The sequence below is a fragment of the Schistocerca americana genome, chromosome X (genome assembly GCF_021461395.2).
Source record: "Schistocerca americana isolate TAMUIC-IGC-003095 chromosome X, iqSchAmer2.1, whole genome shotgun sequence".
In the NCBI taxonomy this organism is placed as follows: Eukaryota; Metazoa; Arthropoda; class Insecta; order Orthoptera; family Acrididae; genus Schistocerca; species Schistocerca americana.
Window position 1 is genome coordinate 599,347,443 of NC_060130.1, and position 23,794 is coordinate 599,371,236.

General features: G+C 42.0%; 1 protein-coding gene across 1 annotated transcript in view; it reads left to right on the top strand.

Moving 5' to 3' along the window:
- Nucleotides 1-718: 718 nt before the first annotated feature.
- Nucleotides 719-23,794, top strand: part of LOC124555142 (elongation of very long chain fatty acids protein AAEL008004-like) — a 913,230-nt gene continuing 890,154 nt past the window's right edge. Inside the window, exon 1 of the mRNA XM_047128953.1 lies at nucleotides 719-816. The gene's annotated coding sequence lies outside the window, so the exon portion shown is untranslated. The remainder of the gene's footprint in view (nucleotides 817-23,794) is intronic.

Genomic DNA, 23,794 nt, shown 5'->3' on the forward strand with positions numbered 1-23,794 from the left:
CAGTTTGTATATTTTACTAATTTTTTTCATAGTTCCACACAATTTCTTCCTGTTTTCTCGATTGATCTGCGTTCAGTTTTTCAAGGCCTATCCACTGTGCCAACTTATAATTAAATCTGAGAGGGGTGCGATGGGGAGGTTCCCTTGTCAGTAACGCCAGAGAAGTACGCGCTACTGCTTACACAATTTGTTGTCCTCATGGAGAACTACGATTGTACGAAGTTTGCAGTAAATCCGCGTTCCAAACGTCGTGGCCTCCCTTTGTTAGATTGCCCGAGATGAATCACATAGAACATTTATGGGACACAATCGGGACGTCAGTTCGTGCACAAAACCCTTCACCGGCAACACTTTCGCAGTTATGGACGGCAATAGAGGCAGCATGGCTCAATACTTCTGCAGAGGACTTCCAACGAGCTGCTGAGTCCATGCCACATCGAGTTGCTGCACTGCGCCGGGGAAAGGAGGTGCGACACGATATTGGGAGGTGTCCCATGACTTTTTTCGCCTGAGTGCAAATATACTAGTAACCAGCAGAATAATTAGCTGCAACGACGCTGCTTATTTGTGGGGATAATGAGTTGAGAAGGAAATGATAACAACATGGTATCTCTCATAATAGCTACTCTAAACCCTGATCCGTACGAATTAAAAAAATTAAAATTAATTTCTTGGCTTCTTTTCAGTTCTCTGGCTCACATTGACTAGCGTCCTCCTCTGGGTGAATCTCCGTTGTCATGGGTGCATTTCGGTTCTGGCGGAATACTGCTCTACGAGAAAATTCAGTAGGTCGGCGTTTGTTTTCGCAACAGCAAGGTAAGCTATTTCGATACATTTATTTATATCGTTTAAATGAACGACGATAGTAATGTTTTCTTATCAAAAGATGCTATAACCACAACTGACACCTTTCTTTTTATTTCTTTTCAAATTATGCCGTCTGTTGTCGAACAGCCGGCCGGAGTGGCCGTGCGGTTCTAGGCGCTACAGTCTGGAGCCGAGCGACCGCTCCGGTCGCAGGTTCGAATCCTGCCTCGGGCATGGATGTGTGTGCTGTCCTTAGGTTAGTTAGGTTTAATTAGTTCTAAGTTCTAGGCGACTGATGACCTCAGAAGTTAAGTCGCATAGTGCTCAGAGCCATTTGAACCATTTTTTTGTTGTCGAACAAGTAACAACCATCACTATCGTGTGGGTTAGTATTTTGTTCAAATTTTACCATTCACCCCCACAATCATACAGGTATTAATTCTGAGCTAAAAAATGTTAATCAAAATTCAGTTTCAATTTAAAAGTGGAAATGATCGTATGGCATTGTTGGCCGGGAGGCCTCACGCGGGGGAGTTCGGTCGCCGTATTGCAAGTCCTATTTAGTTGACACCACGACGGCGACTTGCGGGTCAATGATGATGAAAATGATGGACACACAACACCCAGTCCCCTGCCGGGAATCGAACCAGCGCCCCATGCATGGTAGGCGGAAACGCTACCGCTACGCTACGGAGGAGGACAATTTGGAAGTATTTATTAGAAATGGAATTTTATTGCTTTTGCTTCTTAGATGCCAACTGGTAAACGTATTTTGTCCGATAGTGAAATAATCGGTATCTTGAACGAAACGTCATACATAAGTGACCTGCGTGAACACAACAACGCAAATTTTGATTGCCCATTACCACTGCAGGCGAGTGATGTAAAAAGGAACATTTTCAGAAAAAATCAGCGGTGAAGACAGTAATCTTCGATCATGTTCAGAACTGTGTGTGATACCAAATGAGTCCGATGAAGAGAATCATCGTCCTTTTAAACGGAGGATGACACAGTGGTGGTGGTTATGGAATAAGAAGGATTTTGTTGAGAAGAGTTTTCTTCCTGCAGGTGCTTCACTACAGTGGTGAAGGTCTTGTAAGTTTATTCTACGTATCTTCTAATATTTGATTGTACATCACATATTTGGAATATATTTTTCTTTCAGGGCCTAGTGGTACTGAAAAGTTCCTTACACTGTTGGTCTCAGGGTTTCTCTAAAGATTTCGATACTTGCGCATCAGATTTCAGAAATACGTATTCATTACCAAAAAGTGATAAATCATTACTTAGGAATCATGTTGAGCTTAAGCATTTTTTGGTTTAAATTTAATAATAGATGTGATCCTATATTCTAGAATTTCAGTGTATTAGCAGAAATGATTTAATTACTAATCCCGTTTCATCGATGAACAGATATTTTCTTTTGCAGAAGTGCTACTTACAAATACGTGTCAAAAAAACCTATGCCTGTACATTTGAAAAAAATTGTGATTACATCAACTTTAGGTCTTGTAATGAACTCTGAAATATACCGAGGTGCTTCAACAAATCTGGATGGTATAGATCTGGGAGTTCATCCTTCCGTGGTTCTTCGGCTATCACAGAATATTTCTCCTGGAAGCTTCCCGTATTTTGACAGACATTTTGCTAGAGTTGTCTTGTAGAAGAAATTAGTTAATATGGGAAATCATGAAACAGGAACAATTACGACAGACAAGGTAAGAGGGGTAATCGTCAGTGATACTTCACAACTGAAAAGACTAGAACGAATACAGGCTCTTCGAAGTGATAACACAATAGTTTTAGTACAATGGTAAGATAGCAGTCGGGTTGTGATGGCGTCTACATGTTCTGGAATTCACTCAGATCACCAGGTGGAACGCTGGTGATAAAAGGAAAAAAATATATGTATTGAGCTTCCATGTTCCTCTGTTTCATGCACACTTCCAGTCAGTGGGTGTGGTGCACATTTGTGATCGTGAAATGGTGTATTTTCACACTTGGTTTGGGACGAGGAAATAGACTTCGAAGGTTTTCTCCATATCCTCGACTTAACTACAGTGAACAGTTGGAGGTAATATAGAATAGCCGCAAAGCTAAATAAAATCCGCCAGAACGATATTAAGGACTTGATGAAACTTCGATTAGAAATTGACGAAGCTTTACTGGTAACTCCCGTGAAGGAAATATCTGACGTGGACAAACCTGGGGATGAAACAGACTGAGACACGTAAGGGATCCTATAATTGCTATCCTCCTATCGCTGTTACTTGCGATGATAAGCGATAACGTGGTTATTATCATTTCCCTGTTATTGATAATCTAAATTCTCGACGAATGTGTCGGTTAACTTCATATAACAGCAGAACCAAAACCCGTTGCGAAAAATGCAATGCATATTTATGTCTTTTGAGGCATATAAATCGTTTCAAGCAGTGTCACACACAGAAGTAATATGCTCCTAGTCTGCTACATTATTCATAGTGATTTTTCAATGGTTGTTTTCCAATGACTTTATTTATTTAAATTTGTATTCTAGTTTAGTCGTGAATGAACAAAAATACTTCAAGCAATTTCAGGTACAGAAGGATTATTATCTTAGAGTGTTACATAATTACTAACAATTTTTAATGAATGTTAACCTACCATTTTAATTAATTATTTCAATTTATATTCCTGTATGCATATAGATGAATAATAAAGTATTTCATTACATTTGGACGAGAAAAATACGCACTTCATCTGTAAATCACAGTCCTATGTACTTGTGAAACAATCTGCACAACTTTTACGTATATATCCCAAGACACTGGGATTGTTTCAGTTCTTTTCTCGTAAACGCAAAGAAAAAATAATTTTTTAGCAGTTTTCATGATCTATTTGTAGACTACAAATCAAATTGATACCAGGATTTCGTGAAAGTAAAAAAGAAAAATTATCATGGATGAAAGCGCTATTCGCGTTGCATTAAAACTCACTCTCACAACGTTACACCGTCCATTCCGTTTCCATAGTATTCATTTTTTTGTTCCTCAGCGTGGCAACAACAGATATTATGAGAGGCAGTCATAACGCTTTAATTATCAACTCGAAAAAATAGAGTTACGTAATTAATTTTCTGTTTGCGGGTAAATGTCTGCAGTGATGGTACACAATGGAATCCCTGCGCTATACTACTGTAGCAAGCTGTTACAGGAACCAGAACAAAACTGCGCACAGCATTGTTAAAATGGAGTATCGTCCTGTAATTCAGTTTCTCCATTTAAAGGGGAATAATGGTTCAGCAATCCATTCTGAGTTGATGAAAGTGTACAGCAGCAATGCACCAACATATGACGTAGTGTTTACGTGGCGCAGACGTATAAAGTATGGTTAATCAAGAGTGAATGATGGACAACTAAATGGCAGCACATACCTCTGTGAACAACCAGGAGCATTAAGAGATGTGCAACACCTGGTGCTCCAAGACCGGCGTATTACAACCGAGGTAATAGTGGAAAAGTGAAAATCAATCGTCGATCAGTTTGCCACATCTTGCACGACTTTTTGAATGCGGCAAATATCGCCGCCCTCTGTGTTGCGTGACAGTTTACACCCATTCAGTAAATTCACCGAGCCGACGCAGCAGCAGAAATGTTGCAGCTGTGTCAGACCAATCAAGACGGCTCCTTTAAGAGACGGGGTGCTTTTGAATGATGTAAAAATCGAAATTTTTTATTATTTTATTAAATTCTATCGTCTTTCCTGATTATATTTATATGCACTTTATTGGGTTAAAATGAAATATTACCGGTATATACTAAATTTTAAATTCATGGTCGTGTACTCTGCCACTCCTCCATTATTTGCATTATAATAAACCATTGATATTTCGCAAAACAACTGAAAAGTTTTTGCTTCCAGCGATACTTTTGCGACATATTGTATATCTTGGTATCACTGCTAGTTTCCAGCATCTGTAGGCGAACGTTATTGCTCCTGTTTATTTTAGATTTGTTGGAGCGTTTTGTTTACGTCCTACTGAAACTTTGTTATGTAAGTGCTACGGATATTTGTGATTAGAAATGTTCACTAGTGTGCAATAAATACTAACAATGTCACACATCAAGAAATTCGACAAAAGAAAATTCTGGGGTAACTAGTTTACAAACAAAGCAAATCCATACTATTGAGAAAACCTATATATCAGTTCTTCAGGGATTACTTAAATCTTTGATTTAATAGTGATGGTGTTTATAGTAGATCCTAAACCCTTCCTAGTAGTTTCTTGTTCATTTACTTTCAGGTAATTTTCACCATCGCGTTGTTTACATTTCGTCACTTCCTTTATCAAAGAAGATGCATCAGTAATCAATAACTGGTTATGAAACTATATCACAAGACCAGAATTTTGCCTATTATGATGAATTAAATGTGGAATTCTACTGCTAGGCAGATGTAGTTTCTTTTAAGCGTTTACGTATTAATTTATGTAAAATATGCTTATCTCCCTAGTGACCTCACGCAACAAAAAGAATTTAAGAGTTATTTTTGCTGAAATGTGTAGACATAAATATAATCAATATACATTCACAAATGAAGTAGGAAGAGCTAAGAAGAATGCCAAGAGTAGCACTGAAGATGAAATGCTGCAGGATGAAGACTATGCTTCAGTAATGTACTGAGAAACATTTTAATATGACATAAATCTTAATTCGCAATTTCTCACAAGCAGTACTTTTCAGAATTTAGGTACACACATCTCCTAAAATTTATCTAATTTTTTCTCTGTAATTTGCAGTTTCCCATACTTATCTAGCAGACCTAAATTTTGTTGTAGGTTCAACTTAAATACAGAGAAATAACATTTTTAATTATGTAAAACATTATAAAAATTAAAGTATAAGATATAATTTTTATGTCGACTGATATACTTAATGTGCGAAATTAAATAGGTCTAGTATCTCAACCAGTACGGCATAGATGTATGGCAAAAATTTGGTCTCCTCCATATGTGTGTTACTGGATTAGGTACCTGAATTTGAAGAAGCATTTTAGATAGCCAATTTGTAATAAGTGTTCTTCATACACATCAATAGGTTCTGAATTGTTCAAAATACTTGCAAATTGTTCAGAATGTATTCTGCACAAACTGTGATAAACTACAAAACTGTAAAACATATTAGAGAAATAGTGCATGAAAGAAACAGGTGCTCATTTTCACAAAATATGTAGCCGAAATGTACCCTGTGTCCTTAAACGCCTAATCATTGTGGGCGAGTCTTGGATGCCTCTGTACAACTAACAGACAGAGGAGTAAAGCAAGCCAGGGTAATATAGGATTTGCAACCATCGAGAAATATTAGTGCCAGAGATGAAAGAAGCGATAAGTTGCATAATTTGGGTTTCTAGTTTTCGTCATTTAGCCACTATGCCATTCATCTTTGTGACTAATGGCACTGAACTGAATGACTGTTTATACTAAATTATGGCGACGAAATGGACCTGGACCTAGAAGCAGGAGGTTCGCATGGCGTTGATGGAACTGAGTTGGTCGCTTTCGAAAGGTGAGTGCCTACAACTCCTTTTCACAAGATTCTCTGTAATAGTTCTCGGTAGATTTCCAAATCTGTATCAGTACCTTACGAGGTGTGACTTTAGATGTGTGCTGCCCGTCGTTCTTCCGGCGGATGGAAACTCGATTAGACGCGCTTATCGAGGAAGGAAAGTTGTATGTCAACGCTGGTTTTAGCTTCTCTTTTCCTTTCGTCACAGTACTCAAATAACACTGCTACAGCTCTACGATCAATTTTCTCTTATCAAATTTACCTGCTGCAACTGAAATTCGTGAGGAACCCGTCTACAAGCCACGTTCAGATCCAGCGATGAGTTACACTTACGGATTTCAAATTATTTTTCTAAATCCAATAGAAATATTCTGCAGTTTTCAGCAACTGAGAGTACCTTCAGTTGATAAAATAAACAGCCAATCAGTTGCGAGAAGTTTGTTTATTTAAACTTTACCTAGGTCTCGATACTACTTTGAGTATCGTCCATAGAAACATGCAGTTACATTGGTTACATTAGAACATGTTACATGAATCATGAGCTATCCAGCTCAACTCACATGCAGCAACTGTAATCGAAATGTCCATTGAAACTGTAGAAGAGAGATAGGTATGGCTACTGAACAGAGACAAACGTCGATAGGTCGACGATGCCTCGTGGCGAAATAGTTTTGACATTTCACGACAAAAGGTCCATAATGCATATACTACTATACTCTGTTCATCATAAGAATAAACCTGATGTAAACATTACGCCATATATTCTTGCGCTTTTGCTTGAATCTCATTGGATTTCGTTTCACGTGGAGCCGAAGCCAAGCTGTGACCAGTACAGTCAGGTACGATCATAAGGATACGTTTTATGCTGTGTTACACGCACACAGACTAGAGATAATGCGGGACAACAGCTTTACCGGTGCATTAAACTTGGACAACACTGGCCAGCCAGCGGTCCAACTAGCCTGCAACGACGTGAGCAGCTGCAGTTCAGACGTAAAAAGAGACGAACGAAGAAACAATATAGTTCCGAATGACATTTAATTTTTAAGGAAAATGAATAACATTCGGAGAAACTCCAGCACTACCACGCGCTTCTTAGGTGACCAGACGGAAATCATAAAATACACTGGTTCTCGCGTGACAAAGTATTCTAATTACAAACAAGAGTGATGAAACTTTCTAACTTAAACATAGGTTAATTTTTGTGAGCGATCTGTGTGTAATGCAAAATCATACTACAGAGATTTCACCGCACTGTTGAGTACTGATGCAACTGAATGTGTTAATGACAGTCAGTCGTCTGGTAATCTCTTAGCTCCTTCATTATCCGAATCCGAGAAATACATTTCAGTTCTGGACGTGTCACCTACTACGTTGATAACGAGCCTATCAACAACAGAACCCACGAAGCCAGCCAGGCGCCGTATTTTCACTTCTTTTATGACGAGCCGTTCTGTATCCCACCAGCGTTCGGCAGTGACATGTGGAAAAGCTGCATGCATTGGTTCCAGTACGTCTGGCAGTTTAACAATCTTGTTACTTCTCGGGCCAAATCCCGCAACTTTGCTCCAGATCAGTTCTGTTGGGTTCATATTGCAATGGTACAGTAGCAAATGTAAAAATGCAGTATTTGTATGATGTGCTCGGATGCTGTGAAAATGGTTGTTTTTCATGTTTGTACGATGCTTATCTACCTCTGTAGTATAAAACGATGGACATAGTCCAAATAAAGAGGATTTGGTTTTTCATTTTTGACTTAAAATTAAATTGTTATGTTTTCTTAATTTAAGCAACTTTTATCAACAGTTTTTCATAAAATATCGGTACCTAAGAAAATGTACTTGAAATGAAAACAGGAATTTCACGTCCAAAATGTAATCAGAAACAAGAAGACCTGCATTATTCATAAAAAAATGATGATGAGTTTTATAATTACGAGATGTAGGTATTTCAATTTGAACGCGAAAAAAAAGAAGAAAGCTGGGAGAATGAACCAACAAACCATAAATTCCAGGGAGTGGCATTCCATTACGCTACCAGCTGCGCTGCACGTGTTACATACAGTGACTGGGAAAACTTCAAAGCCGATTATCTCCGTAAATTTATGAAAAAATTAAGAACAGCCTATTTCTCGTCGCTTTTAAACCGTATTCCACACGCGTGTTTCACTACGGAACAGAAAGCAGCCTCAGCCATTTTCGTATGCGTATATACAGTCTGTGACCATACACGATTTTTTAAATAAAAACTACGTGGCTAAAGCGTGATTAAGGAAAACGTTGATGGTTGTTAATACATTTGAATGTCTTAAAGTTAAATTTAACGTAACTTAGTATTAATATATCTAATATGTAAGAAGGACCTACTTCCAAGAGCGAAACAACACTAGTATACGTGTGCTACGGTTTCTGACCAATCATCGCGTTGTGTTTGCTTACATCAGGTTTATTCTTATGGTGAACGGATTATAGTAAACATCCATTGCATGTACTGCCTTTCATCAAACTGGTACCTAATCTATACCGCTTTGTGGCGGGATAGGATAAGACTTCGTTTTGTGAAGACGGTTCATTTCGAGTGGGAGTGCAGCTGTCCCTCGCTTACCATATTTACAATACAAACAATCCACCTGTTATGTAAGATACAATGTTGACCCAAAACATTATGACCACCAGCTTCATAGCATGCTGGTCCGCCGACCGGTGTGGCCGAGCGGTTCTAGGCGCTTCAGTCTGGAACCGTGCGACCGCTACGGTCGCAGGTTCAAATCCTGCCTCGGGCATGGATGTGTGTGGTTTAAGTAGTTCTGAGTTCTAGGGGACTGATGACCTCAGATGTTAAGTCCCATAGTGCTCAAAACCATTTGAACCATGCTGGTCCACCTCCGGAACGCAATACAGCAACTATTCTGTGCGGCATTCATTCGACAAGTTATTGGTGGCTTTTCGGAGGTATGTGGTACCAGAAGTCTACGCACAGGGCACCGAATTGCGTAAAATACGAATAGATGATTTGCGGGGGCGCAGTTGACATCCGATAGCGTACCAAATGTGTTCCATCGTGTTCAGATCAGGCCATTATTATGGCCAAGATATCAAACTGAGTTCACTGCCAATGCCCTCTAACCACTGTAGCACTATTCTGGCCTTGTGACACGGACAGTTATCCTGCTGGAAGATGACATCGTCATCCGGGGAAGATAGCAAGCAAAAAGTTATGCTTCTGAACACCTGTCCCTGTAACTGTGTGGTACTCGGTCGTCAAATCTGCCACGGATTGCACTCTCTCCTGCTTTACAGAATGGGCAAGCCTCCGACCACCACGTACTGTAAGGAGCTGTGCACGTCCAACACCTCGTCGCTTATGCACGGTTTCACCATCCTTCAACCACTTACCATAGATACTCATATCACTAACACGCTAACCGACCACTCTGTCATTTCCGAGATGCTCGTTCCTAGACGCTGGGCCATAAAAATCTGCCCTTTGTCACAGTCGCTTATTTCACCATTTGCGGCCTGCATCGTAGACAGAATTATTCCCGAGTTCGAGTCTCAGTCGGGCACACAGTTTTAATCTGCCAGGAAGTTTCATATCAGCGCACACGCCGCTGCAGAGTGAAAATCTCATTCTGAAAACATCCCCCAGGCTGTGGCTAAGCCATGTCTCCGCGATATCCTTTCTTTCAGGAGTGCTAGTTCTGCAACATTCGCAGGAGAGCTTCTGTAAGGTTTGGAAGGTAGGAGACGAGGTACTGGCGGAAATAAAGCTGTGAGGACGGGGCGTGAGTCGTGCTTGGGTAGCTCAGTTGATAGAGCACTTGCCCGCGAAAGGCAAAGGTCCCGAGTTCGAGTCTCGGTCGAGCACACCGTTTTAATCTGCCAGGAAGTTTCATATCAGCGCACACACCGCTGCAGAGTGAAAATCTCATTCTGGAAACATCCCCCAGGCTGTGGCTAAGCCATGTCTCCGCAATATCCTTTCTTTCAGGAGTGCTAGTTCTGCAAGGTTCGCAGGAGAGCTTCTGTAAAGTTTGGAAGGTAGGAGACGAGTTACTGGCAGAAGTAAAGCTGTGAGTACCGGGCGTGAGTCGTGCTTCGGTAGCTCAGTTGATAGGGCACTTGCCCGCGAAAGGCAAAGGTCCCGAGTTCGGGTCTCGGTCGGGCACACAGTTTTAATCTGCCAGGAAGTTTCATATCAGCGCACACTCCGCTGCAGAGTGAAAATCTCATTCTGGAAACATCCCCCAGGCTGTGGCTAAGCCATGTCTCCGCAATATCCTTTCTTTCAGGAGTGCTAGTTCTGCAAGGTTCGCAGGAGAGCTTCTGTAAAGTTTGGAAGGTAGGAGACGAGGTACTGGCAGAAGTAAAGCTGTAAGTACCGGGCGTGAGTCGTGCTTCAGTAGCTCAGTTGGTAGAGCACTTGCCCGCGAAAGGCAAAGGTCCCGAGTTCGGGTCTCGGTCGGGCACACAGTTTTAATCTGCCAGGAAGTTTCATATCAGCGCACACTCCGCTGCAAAGTGAAAATCTCATTCTAGAATTATTCCCCATTCGTCTCTGCTTCGCTAGTGTACTTTCCTTGCCACATGTTCCCGCAACGCTGCCAGGTGGTATTTAATCCTACGATGGCAATGATCATAATATTAAGGCTGATCAGCGTATCATGTGGTTGGCAACACTAGTCCCATGACTTCTAGCAAAAAGACTCAATGTAAAGGGAACTAGGGAAGTTTTTGGATATGAAGCTACAATTGGACAACTCACATAATGAATGTTTAGACAAGTCACAATGAGAATGAAATTTTCACTCTGCAGCGGAGTGTGCGCTGATATGAAACTTCCTTGCAGATTAAAACTGTGTGCCGGAGCGAGACTCGAACTCGGGACCTTTGGCTTTCGCGGGCAAGCGCTCTACCATCATTATTTTTTGTTTTTTGTTTTTGTTTGTTAAATCTCGGTTTTGTTCGTTACATTTGCTCGGGGCGGACGTCTCACGACACCCATTCAAGTTCATCGACGATCCATTTACTCAGTTTTTCTATTGCAGAGGGCTGCTAACCCTCCGACCGAAAACGCTGAGCTACCGTGCCGGCTCCATCTGAGCTACCCAAGCACGACTCACGACGCGTCCTCAGAGCTTTAGTTCCACCAGTACCTCGTCTCCTACCTTCCAAACTTCACAGAATTTCTCTTGCGAACATGTAAGACTAGCACTTCTGAAACGAAGGGTATTGCGGAGACATGGCTTATCCACAACCTATGGGATATTTCCAGAATGAGATTTCGAGTCATGGTCCGGCACGCAGTTTCAATCCGCCAGGAAGTTTCATATCAGCGCACACTCCGCTGCAGAGTGACAATTTCATTCTGGAAACATCCCCCAGGCTGTGGCTAAGCCACGTCCCCACTGTATCCTTTCTTCCAGAGTTGCTCGTCTTGTAGGCTCGCAGGAGAGCTTCTGTGAAGTTTGGAAGGTAGGAGATGAGGTACTGGCGGAACTAAAGATGTGAGGACGGATTGTGAGTCGTGCTTGGGTAGCTCAGATGGTAGAGCAGTTGCCGCGAGAGGGAAAGGTCACGAGTTGGAGTCGCGGTCCGGCATACAGTTTTAATCTGCCAGGAAGTGTAAGGCCACTATGAGCTTACTGTACCTAACAGATCAGCTCCTTGTATCATCCTTGCTCTATGTGTTTATCGGCAATAATGAAGGCATTCTGAACTAGAAAGAAACACTTGTGAAAAGTACCTAGTGTTGCAGTTATTCTGTGGGATTAGAAGTCGATCAGTGCTTCTGCACTGGTGCACAAAACTTAAGGACGAAATAAAATTTCACATGATGAGTCATTATGTAAGTAACATAACTCGATGAAACTTCGACAATATTTAGAAAAAACTGCTGCAGTATAGGACACCTAGTAAATAAAATAAATACGCAGTGAGACAAATAGAAATGATACTTTTATGCAAAGACAGTAATTACACTGGACTCACAACGATACATGATGGTGCCCTGGACATCAAAAAAGGTGAGACACGGTTCTTAATAGCGCGTGTGATCACCACGGACGGCAGTGAATGCACTGCAATATGTTGTCATGCTGCCACAAAGATGGTAGGGATTTCCTCGGGTAGGGAGTTCCATTCCACGCCCACTGGGGTTGGTAGCTGCTGGATGGTCGTCGGCGCAGGTTGACATGCTCCAATAAGTCTCCCCAAAGCATCCCACACGTATCGATGTGATTCAAGTCGGGGGAACAGAGTGGCCCGTCCATTCGCCGGATACCATCTCATCCCTAGTAGCTCTTCCATCTGCGCATTTCGGTGCGGTCGCGCGCTGTCATCCGCAAAAATGAAGCCAGGACCGAATGCACCTCTAAAAAGATCCGTATTGGGAAGGAATACAGTGTCGCAATAACACTGACTGCCGAGTGTACCGTGTTCAAATATTGGAGGTCGGTACGCGAATGGAACATTATGCTTCCCCACACCATGAGATCTGGAATACCAAAGTGATCATGTTCGACATTGTTTCTGGATGCATTACATGTTCCCACCTCTCGCCATGTGAGCTTACGTCCAGTGTTGTAGGACATCACCGAGAAGACCATTAACATAGCTTTATCGTATGCAGTTGGTTCAGAGAGCTCTAGAGGAATATCTTCTGCATCGAGGAAGCTCCTCATTGATATTGCCTTTCTGCATTGGTCACTAAACAGGCTTATATTCGCATATGACAATGGAGCAAGCTCGATGTATATCATATACTAGTAATAAAAAGTCAAATATAGTCAAAGAAAGGGGAAATGAGTACAGGTTAGGTAACAAACGTCTGCAATTGAGTGACAAGCTGTACCCACAAACCGGATTTGTTTTGTCTGTTCAGGTAAGTGGTATTCCCTGTGGTGAATATGCACGTAATTCGTAGATAAGGTAAAGAAGTGCGTTAGACCCATAATACGTACGATGTTCAGAAAGTGTCATTTCATTTCACTACTCTCGGAGAGTATTGCGAGACGTAGCAAATGGTCGACGAAGAACAGTATAAGATCGACAAAGAATCCATATTTCACAAAAAGAGGTTCACGTCGACACCAAACATTGCCTGCAGCTATTGTATAAGGAATTTACGGCTGACTTTGCAGTAGGCGTTTTCGTATGAACTATCAATCAATGAAGAAATTGATGAAATCTATGATGAGATCAAAGAAATTATTCAGGTAGTGAAGGGAGACGAAAATTTAATAGTCATGGGTGACTGGAATTCGAGAGTAGGAAAACGGAGAGAAGGAAACGTAGTAGGTGAATATGGATTGGGGGAGAGAAATGAAAGAGGAAGCCGTCTGGTAGAATTTTGCACAGAGCATAACTTAATCATAGCTAACACTTGGTTCAAGAATCACGAAAGAAGGTTGTATACATGGAAGAATCCTGGAGATACTAGAAGGTATCAGATAGATTATATAATGGTAAGACAGAGTTTTAGGAACCAGGTTTTAAATTGTAAGACATTTCCAGGGGCAGATGTCGACTCTGGCCACAATCTATTGGTTATGAACTGTAGATTAAAACTGAAGAAACTGCAAAAAGGTGGGAATTTAAGGAGATGGGACCTGGATAAACTGAAAGAACCAGAGGTTGTAGAGAGTTTCAGGGAGAGCATAAGGGAACAATTGACAGGAATGGGGGAAAGAAATACAGTAGAAGAAGAATGGGTAGCTCTGAGGGATGAAGTAGTGAAGGCAGCAGAGGATCAAGTAGGTAAAAAGACGAGGCCTAGTAGAAATCCTTGGGTAACAGAAGAAATATTGAATTTAATTGATGAAAGGAGAAAATGTAAAAACACAGTAAATGAAGCAGGCAAAAAGAAATACAAACGTCTCAAAAATGAGATCGACAGGAAGTGCAAAATGGCTAAGCAGGCATGGCTAGAGGACAAATGTAAGGATGTAGAGGCTTATCTCACTAGGGGTAAGATAGATACAGCCTACAGGAAAATTAAAGAGAGCTTTGGAGAAAAGAGAGCCACTTGTATGAATATCAACAGCTCAGATGGAAACCCAGTTCTAAGCAAAGAAGGGAAAACAGAAAGGTGGTTAGAGTATATAGAGGGTCTATACAAGGGCGATGTACTTGAGGACAATATTATGGAAATGGAAGAGGATGTAGATAAAGATGAAATAGGAGATACGATACAGCGTGTAGAGTTTGACAGAGCACTGAAAAACCTGAGTCGAAACAAGGCCCCGGGAGTAGACAACATTCCATTGGAACTACTGACGGCCTTGGGAGAGCGAGTCCTGACAAAATTCTATGAGACAGGCAAAATACCCTCAGACTTCAAGAAGAATATAATAATTCCAATCCCAAAGAAGGCAGGTGTTGACAGATGTGAAAATTACCGAACTATCAGTTTAATAAGTCACAGCTGCAAAATACTAACGCGAATTCTTTACAGACGAATGTAAAAACTGGTAGAAGCCGACCTCGGCGAAGATCAGTTTGGATTCCGCAGAAATATTGGAACATGTGAGGCAATACTGACCCTACGACTTATCTTAGAAAATAGATTAAGGAAAGGCAAACCTACATTTCTAGCATTTGTAGACTTAGAGAAAGCTTTTGACAATGTTGACTGGAATACTCTCTTTCAAATTCTAAAGGTGGCAGGGGTAAAATACAGGGAGCGAAAGGCTATTTACAATTTGTACAGAAACCAGATGGCAGTTATAAGAGTCGAGGGGCATGCAAGGGAAGCAGCGGTTGGGAAAGGAGTGAGACAGGGTTGTAGCCTCTCCCAGATGTTATTCAATCTGTATATTGAGCAAGCAGTAAAGGAAACAAAAGAAAAATTCGGAGTGGGTATTAAAATCCATGGAGAAGAAATAAAAACTTTGAGGTTCGCCGATGACATTGTAATTCTGTCAGAGACAGCAAAGGAGTTGGAAGAGCAGTTGAACGGAATGGACAGTGTCTTGTAAGGAGGATATAAGATGAACATCAACAAAAGCAAAACGAGGATCGTGGAATGTAGTCGAATTAAGTCGGGTGAAGCTGAGGGAATTAGATTAGGAAATGAGACACATAAAGTAGTAAAGGAGTTTTGCTATTTGGGGAGCAAAATAACTGATGATGGTCGAAGTAGAGAAGATATAAAATGTAGACTGGCAGTGGCAAGGAAAGCGTTTCTGAAGAAGAGAAATTTGTTAACATCGAGTATAGATTTAAATGTCAGGAAGTCGTTTCTGAAAGTATTTGTATTGAGTGTAGCCATGTATGGAAGTGAAACATGGACGATAAATAGTTTGGACAAGAAGAGAATAGAAGCATTCGAAATGTGGTGCTACAGAAGAATGCTGAAGATTAGATGGGTAGATCACATAAGTAATGAGGAGGTATTGAACAGAATTGGGGAGAAGAGGAGTTTGTGGCACAACTTGACAAGAAGAAGGGACCGGTTGGTAGGACATGTTCTGAGGCATCAAGGGATCACAAATTTAGCATTGGAGGGCAGAGTGGAGGGTAAAAATCGTAGAGGGAGACCAAGAGATGAATAGACTAAACAGATTCAGAAGGATGTAGGTTGCAGTAAGTACTGGGAGATGAAGAAGCTTGCACAGGATAGAGTAGCATGGAGAGCTGCATCAAACCAGTCTTAGGACTGAAGACAACAACAACAACATCAATCAGAATTCCAGAGCAGTAGGTCTGTATTCTAGACGAACATCATTGCTCACCCTCCATCACAGCAAATATTGATGAACAGCTCATGAGCCGCAAAGCCAGTAGTGATCCGAGCGAAACAGTTGGTAGTACAGAACAACACATGATAAAATGGCTCTGAGCACTATGGGACTTAACTTCTGAGGTCATCAGTCCCCTAGAACTTAGAACTACTTAAACCTAACTAACCTAAGGACATCACACACATCCACGCCCGAGGCAGGATTCGAACCTGCGCCCGTAGCAGTCGCGCGGTTCCGGACTGAGCGCCTTAACCGCGAGACCACCGCGGCCGGTAACACAGAAGATATCGAGGTTTCCTCGCAGTGTTGGAGCAAGCAGCCACCTTCGCTGACAAAAAAATTGAAGATAAATTTTAAATTATATGCATTGAAGTTAAACACGACACATTTTATGTATCAGCAACCATGACTTAATATTTTAAATGAGCACTGTAATGATGCAGTGGTTTACTCAGACGGCTCCAAGCAAGAGGACATAGTTGATTTTTCCATTGTTTTCCCAGATAGAGTCCTCGATTCAGCGTTTTCGATAGTGACCAGTGGAGGTCACGATGTTGGGGTCACAATTTTACGTCAGTTTTTGTACAGCTTTAGTAGACCGTTAAAACAACATAATGTGCAAACAGTAAGGTACACTACTTTGGAAATTGTCAGAAAATCTCACTAGAAGTTTTACAGGTGTATTATTTGATTGTTGTATCTGTGCGCACGCTAGACTTCGTGGCAGTCAAGTGGTTTTCCTGCTGTTCTCGGTGGTATTAATATTAATCTTAAAAAAAGAAAAATAAATTAGTGAACCATTTATGTTCATTGTAGCTCTTCTCCACGTTCCCTACACCTTACTTGGGTCCTGCAAGATGGGAACGAGATAGGGTGGCCAGGCCTCGGCTTCCGACCGCTGCCTGTTTTGTCCCTATCCCTCCCTCTGGGCGCCAGGAAGGTTCCTAAAAATAAAAAAAATTAAAAAAGAGGTTGGTTGAGCGCTTGCCCACGAAAGGCAAAGGTCGTGGGTCAGAGTCCCGGCATGGCACACAGTTTTAATCTGCCAGAAAGTTTCGTATCAGCGTGCACCACACTGCAAAGTGAAATCTCCGTTCTCTTTATTTTTTGTTGTATTCGTGTGCATCCACTGGATCTATGACCACATTGTTAATCTGTAATATTTTGTATTCGAAATGTTCGTTATAAAAAAGTGTTTAGCGTTCGAGCTTCGTAAGACTAACGCGTACAAGCAACGGTTCGACTCCCACAGTCACTTAATTTTCAATTTATATTTTTTTCATCACTGATCATTTTATTTAATTTATGTGACATCTGAGAGGTAATCTAATTTTAAAAAACCATGCGTATTTGCATGAGGTTTTAGTGAATTTCATGTTATTTGACTACTTACGGTTTTAAGTAAATTTAATTATCACAATAAACGTATTTATAACTATCGACAAGTAAATGAAGAAACGCATAGAGTGTTTCTGAAAATGTATGCTTGTCGGGATTTTCGAAATCCCTTATATATGCAATCTGGTAAGACACTCCAAACTACTGTGTACCTCGACGCTTCAAGCTGCAGACACAGGGTCAGTCCCCATTTGACAGTTAACCTGCGTAGTAGTGAGACGTTGCTAATGCAGCAAGAATGAATAGTGTAGCTGCAAATTTTATGACTGTCACAGAATTTACACTTATACTAAAAAAATGAACGTCTGACAAGGGGACCCTCCATACTGTAAATCACAGATTTTGATCCGCTTCAAATATGTTGTAGAGGCACTTACCCTGAATACCTGGCTATCCGGTTTTTTAGCGACGGACCATGGTTTTTGAGAAAATTGATTTTGAAGTTCATTGCGGGCTTTGTATATTTTTATGTTATTAATACTATATTTAAAAAAATTAATAACTGAATACATCTTTACAATTTCGCACACCTTACACTGTTTGATGACATTCTTTGAAATAAAATTGAAAAATTCGGTGGATTTTGAAAAAAAAATACGCAAGCAGGATTCGAACACAGTACCTCCAGCGAGGTAGCCGCGCACCTTTACGGCTGCGCTAAGCTGACTTTCTCGATGTACATTTCATGTTAAGGATATACAAAGCGCGCAATGAACTTCAAAATCAATTTTCTCAAAAACCAAGGCCTGTCGCTTAAAAAACCGGATAGCCAGGTTCCCAGTGTAAGTGCCTCTACAACATACACTACTGGCCATTAAAATTCCTACACCAAGAAGAAATGCAGATTATAAACGGGTATTCATTGGACAAATACGTTGTACTAGAGCTTAAATGTGATTACATTTTCATGCAATTTGGGTGCATAGATCCTAAGAAATCAGTACCCAGCGTGTTTTTTAGGAAATTGACTAGTTTGAACCTGGGACCTGTTGCTGGTAAGGAGACGCCAGACCACACATGACATGTAGAGTTCAGAAGAGTTCAGTGAGACTAGCGATGACATAACCAAATAATGATTTCAGCGTCAGCTCCACTGCACTCCCTGTAAAAGAATCTTAATACTAACTAAATTTAGTGGAAGGGGTTCAAGGCTTTCCTATTTTTAGTTAGCTGGTAAAATAACGTCGAAAAAGCAGTTAAGTTTACCATTGGAAATTTTATTCTACGCACAAAACATTGTTTATAAATTGCACTATTGATAAAAGGAAATTTTTTAATACAGGATGATAAAAACCAACTGCGTTCAACAAAATTGTGAACGAATATTCCCTGAATGGGTTTCCAAGTTCTAAAATGGATCGAAGGATGACCTATGCCATATCACATCTATAATCTAGGTTTAAATTAAGTTTCACAAAAGAGAAAACTATCAAAATGGTCTACAGTGACCCACAATTATCTTTAATTACTTATCTAACATTTCGTAAATTACAGTGGCTGATGTGGCTCCTCAATAACTATATAACAGAAAAATCATCGCGTTTCAGATTTTTACTTCAAGTGGCAAATGTGAACACCATGAGCTTTAATTGACGATCGACACTAGTATTACGCAAAAAGGGAGTGTAACAGATGAGACTTCTGCAGTTGTGAGTGAAGCTTTATGCGCTGTTATGCGGCATTGCGTGCATTCATTATCTTGCCGGTGTTCGTCAGGGGGCGGCGAGCAGCACAGCTCCGCTCACCTCGCCGTCTCGGAAGCAACTCTCTCCTAACTTCTCCTTACTACAATTTACCAAAGTTGGTTTAAAAAAACTATCTGGCTGTGTTTTCATCTGACCAATCAGGGTCTCAATGTTAACCTTAAGCTCCGCCTACAAAAATTCTGTCTATCCAATGAGAAACGTTATACTTTTTGTGGTGGGGCAATGTTTTTAAAGTTTGCAACGTAACAGAGACGCGAAAAAGTCTCACGCTAAGACTTGCAGCTGGTGTGGTCCTTTTTGTGTTATCGTAAGATCTATACTTTTCTTCTGGAGGGCTCTAGCTTTTAACATGGGCTGGGAGGTGGTCCTGACGGTTAGCGGGCGACGTGGGTGTCCGTCCCTTATCGTAGGGCCTTCTAACTTAACACGGTTCTGCTCTCGGCTTCTGTTCTCGTTTCTCCCCTCGGAACTGCGTCTGTCTCACGGTGGGAAGGGATGACATGCATTTAAGCATTCTTGTGTTAGTCTGTGGTATTCCATTTGCTCACTCGTTACTCGTATAACTTTGGTTAATTTAATGTCACGATTTATTCGGAGCTATGTGACATACTACTGGATTAGCTTATAATGTCAGGGTTTTCATGGAAGGTGTTGGATTTGCCTGACACCTTACAAATTGGTGAGATAATGTGCTGGCCATGGCAGCAGTCTAACATTTTCTGTATTCAGAAAGGCCTGTACAGGTCCTGCAACATGCGCTCGTGCATTATCCTGCTGAAATGTAGGGTTTCGCAGGGATCGAATGAAGGGTAGAGCCACAGCTCGTAACACTTCTGAAATGTAACGTCCACTGTTCAAAGTGCCGTCAATGCGAACAAGAGGTGATCGAGATGTGTAATCAGTGGTACCCCATACCATCACGTCGGGTGATACGCCAGTATGGCGATGACGAATACACGCTTCAAATGTGCGTTCACTACGATGTCGCCAAACAGGGATGCGACCATCATGATGCTGTAAACAGAACCTGGATTCATCCGAAAAAATGACGTTTTGCCATTCGTGCACCCAGGTTCGTAGTTGAGTACACCATCGCAGGCGCTCCTGTCTGTGATGTAGTGTCAAGGGTAACCGCAGCCATGGTCTGTGAGCTGATAGTCCATGCTGCTGCAAACGTGGTCGAACTGTTCGTGCAGATGGTTGTTGTCTTGCAAACGTCCCCATCTGTTGACTCAGGGATCGAGACGTGGCTGCAAGATCCGTTACAGCCATGCGGATAAGATGCTTGTAATCTCGACTGCTAGTGATACGAGGCCGTTGGGATCCAGCACGGCGTTCCGCATTACCCTCCTGAACCCACCAATTCCGTATTCTGCTAACAGTCATTGAATCTCAACCAACGCGAGCAGCAATGTCGCGATACGATAAACCGCAATCGCGATAGGCTACAATCTGACCTTTATCAAAGTCGGAAACGTGATGGTACGCATTTCGTCTCCGTACACGAGGCATCACAACAACGTTTCACCAGGCAACGTCGGTCAACTGCTGTTTGTGTATGAGAAATCGGTTGGAAACTTTCCTCATGTCAGCACGTTGTAGGTGTCGCCACCGGCGCCAACCTTGCGTGTATGCTCAGAAAAGCTAATCATCTGCATATCACAGCATCTTCTTCCTGTCGGTTAAATTTCGCGTCTATAAAACGTCATTTTAGTGGTGTAGCAATTATAATGGCCAGTAGTGTACAGGGTTATTACAAATGATTGAAGCGATTTCACAGCTCTGCAGTAACTTTATTATTTGAGATATTTTCACAATGCTTTGCACACACATACAAAAACTCAAAAAGTTTTTTTAGGCATTCACAAATGTTCGATATGTGCCCCTTTAGTGATTCGGCAGACATCAAGCCGATAATCAAGTTCCTCCCACACTCGGCGCAACATGTCCCCATCAATGAGTTGGAAAGCATCGTTGACTCGAGCTCGCAGTTCTGGCACGTTTCTTGGTAGAGGAGGTTTAAACACTGAGTCTTTCACATAACCCCACAGAAAGAAATCGCATGTGGTTAAGTCGGGAGAGCGTGGAGTCCATGACATGAATTGCTGATCATGATTTCCACCACGACCGATCCATCGGTTTTCCAATCTCCTGTTTAAGAAATGCCGAACGTCATGATGGAAGTGCGGTGGAGCACCATCCTGTTGAAAGATGAAGTCGGCGCTTTCGGTCTCCAGTTGTGGCATGAGCCAATTTTCCAGCATGTCCAGATACACGTGTCCTGTAACGTTTTTTTTCGCAAAAGAAAAAGGGGCCGTAAACTTTAAACCGTGAGATTGCACAAATCACGTTAACTTTTGGTGAATTGCGAATTTGCTGCACGAATGCGTGAGGATTCTCTACCGCCCAGATTCGCACATTGTGTCTGTTCACTTCACCATTAAGAAAAAATGTTGCTTCATCAGTGAAAACAAGTTTCGCACTGAACGCATCCTCTTTCATGAGCTGTTGCAACCGCGCCGAAAATTCAAAGCGTTTGACTTTGACATCGGGTGTCAGGGCTTGTAGCAATTGTAAACGGTAAGACTTCTGCTTTAGCCTTTTCCGTACGATTTTCGAAACTGTCGGCTGTGGTACGTTTAGCTCCCTGCTTGCTTTATTCGTCGACTTCCGCAGGCTACGCGTGGATCTTAACCGCACGCGTGCAACCGTTTCTTCGCTCGCTGCAGGCCGACCCGCTGATTTCCCCTTACAGAGGCATCCAGAAGCTTTAAACTGCGCATACCATCGCCGAATGGAGTTATCAGTTGGTGGATCTTTGCTGAACTTCGTCCTGAAGTGTCGTTGCACTGTTATGACTGACTGATGCGAGTGCATTTCAAGCACGACATACGCTTTCTCGGCTCCTGTCGCCATTTTGTCTCACTGCGCTCTCGAGCGCTCTGGCGGCAGAAACCTGAAGTGCGGCTTCAGCTGAACAAAACTTTATGAGTTTTTCTACGTATCTGTAGTGTGTCGTGACCATATGTCAATGAATGGAGCTACAGTGAATTTATGAAATCGCTTCAATCATTTGTAATAGCCCTGAATTTGAAACGCATCAAAATCTGTGAGTACAGTGAGTACAGAGAATCCCCTTGTGAGAGGAGGCGAACCGTCGTCTCATACACGTTCATCTTAAGCAGCTCGGACGCTAACCACTTAACCACCACGAACTCTAGTGTCTGGCATCTACGCACAGATACACCAGTTACATAGCCGGCCGAAGTGGCCGTGCGGTTAAAGGCGCTGCAGGCTGGAACCGCAAGACCGCTACGGTCGCAGGTTCGAATCCTGCCTCGGGCATGGATGTTTGTGATGTCCTTAGGTTAGTTAGGTTTAACTAGTTCTAAGTTCTAGAGGACTAATGACCTCAGCAGTTGAGTCCCATAGTGCTCAGAACCATTTGAACCATTTGAACCAGTTACATAATAGACGCGAAAAAAATGGTTCAAATGGCTCTGAGCACTATGGGACTTAACTTCTAAGGTCATCAGTCCCCTATAACTTAGAACTACTTAAACCTAACTAACGTAAGGACATCACACACATCCATGCTCGAGGCAGGATTCGAACCTGCGACCTTAGCGCCTAGAACCGCTCGGCCACCCTGGCCGGCAGACGCGAAAACTTCTCTTGCGTTTTTCACGGAATTGTCAGAGTAGTGCACCGCACTAGTTGCAAATTATGTTGTTTTACTGGCCTACTAAAGGTCACCTGCCGCGACTGCCAGAGCGTTCTGCAAAGCATCCAGAGAATGTTCACCAGCAGAGAACTTTGCCCAGAACACTCTAGCGTCCTGTGGTTGATCTACAGAAGCCGGGTAGCGACGCATCGCTCTGCTGTGTATCGGAGCGCTCTGGAATTCACGGTAGGGAGATCGCGATATATGAAGACTGTGCCCCGTGAAATTTGCATCCAGTATTCCTGGAAACTACTCACTATGTCACGGCATACCTGTACCTCGTTAATGAACTGCCAGCAGTGAAGTGCTGTGCCGCTCCATTCAACTGCCCAGCAGCGCAAGCATCCAGTAACCGGATGAGTAACGCCACAATTGGTCGGCTTAACGTACTCCGATATAACCCTTTACATGCGCACATTACACTGTTTCAGGTTGCTTTAACGCTTACAACCTTCTTTCCCCTTTTTTATGATACATCCCTGTCCTAATACGAAAAATCTTAAATTATTTCTTACTTAATATACGATTTTATGATACTCATATATGTTCTTCTTGGGAATAACGACAATGTTCCGTAGAATCCATACATTTTATAAAAATGGATGTGCGGATATGTGTATGCATGTGTTTTCCACTGGAGCGATTTCAACCAAACTTGGCACACATATCACTTACGTCTGGAGATCATTGCTGTCGAGGTAAGAACCACCTACCGATCAAAGGGGCGGGGGAGGGAGTGAAAAAGCAGTGTAACCCATTACCCGGGAATATTCATACTTTATTCATCCACTGATGACCACAGCAGTTGGGTCCCATAATGCTCAGAGCCATTTTTTTTTATTCATCCAGTATTTGATAATGAGAGCACTTA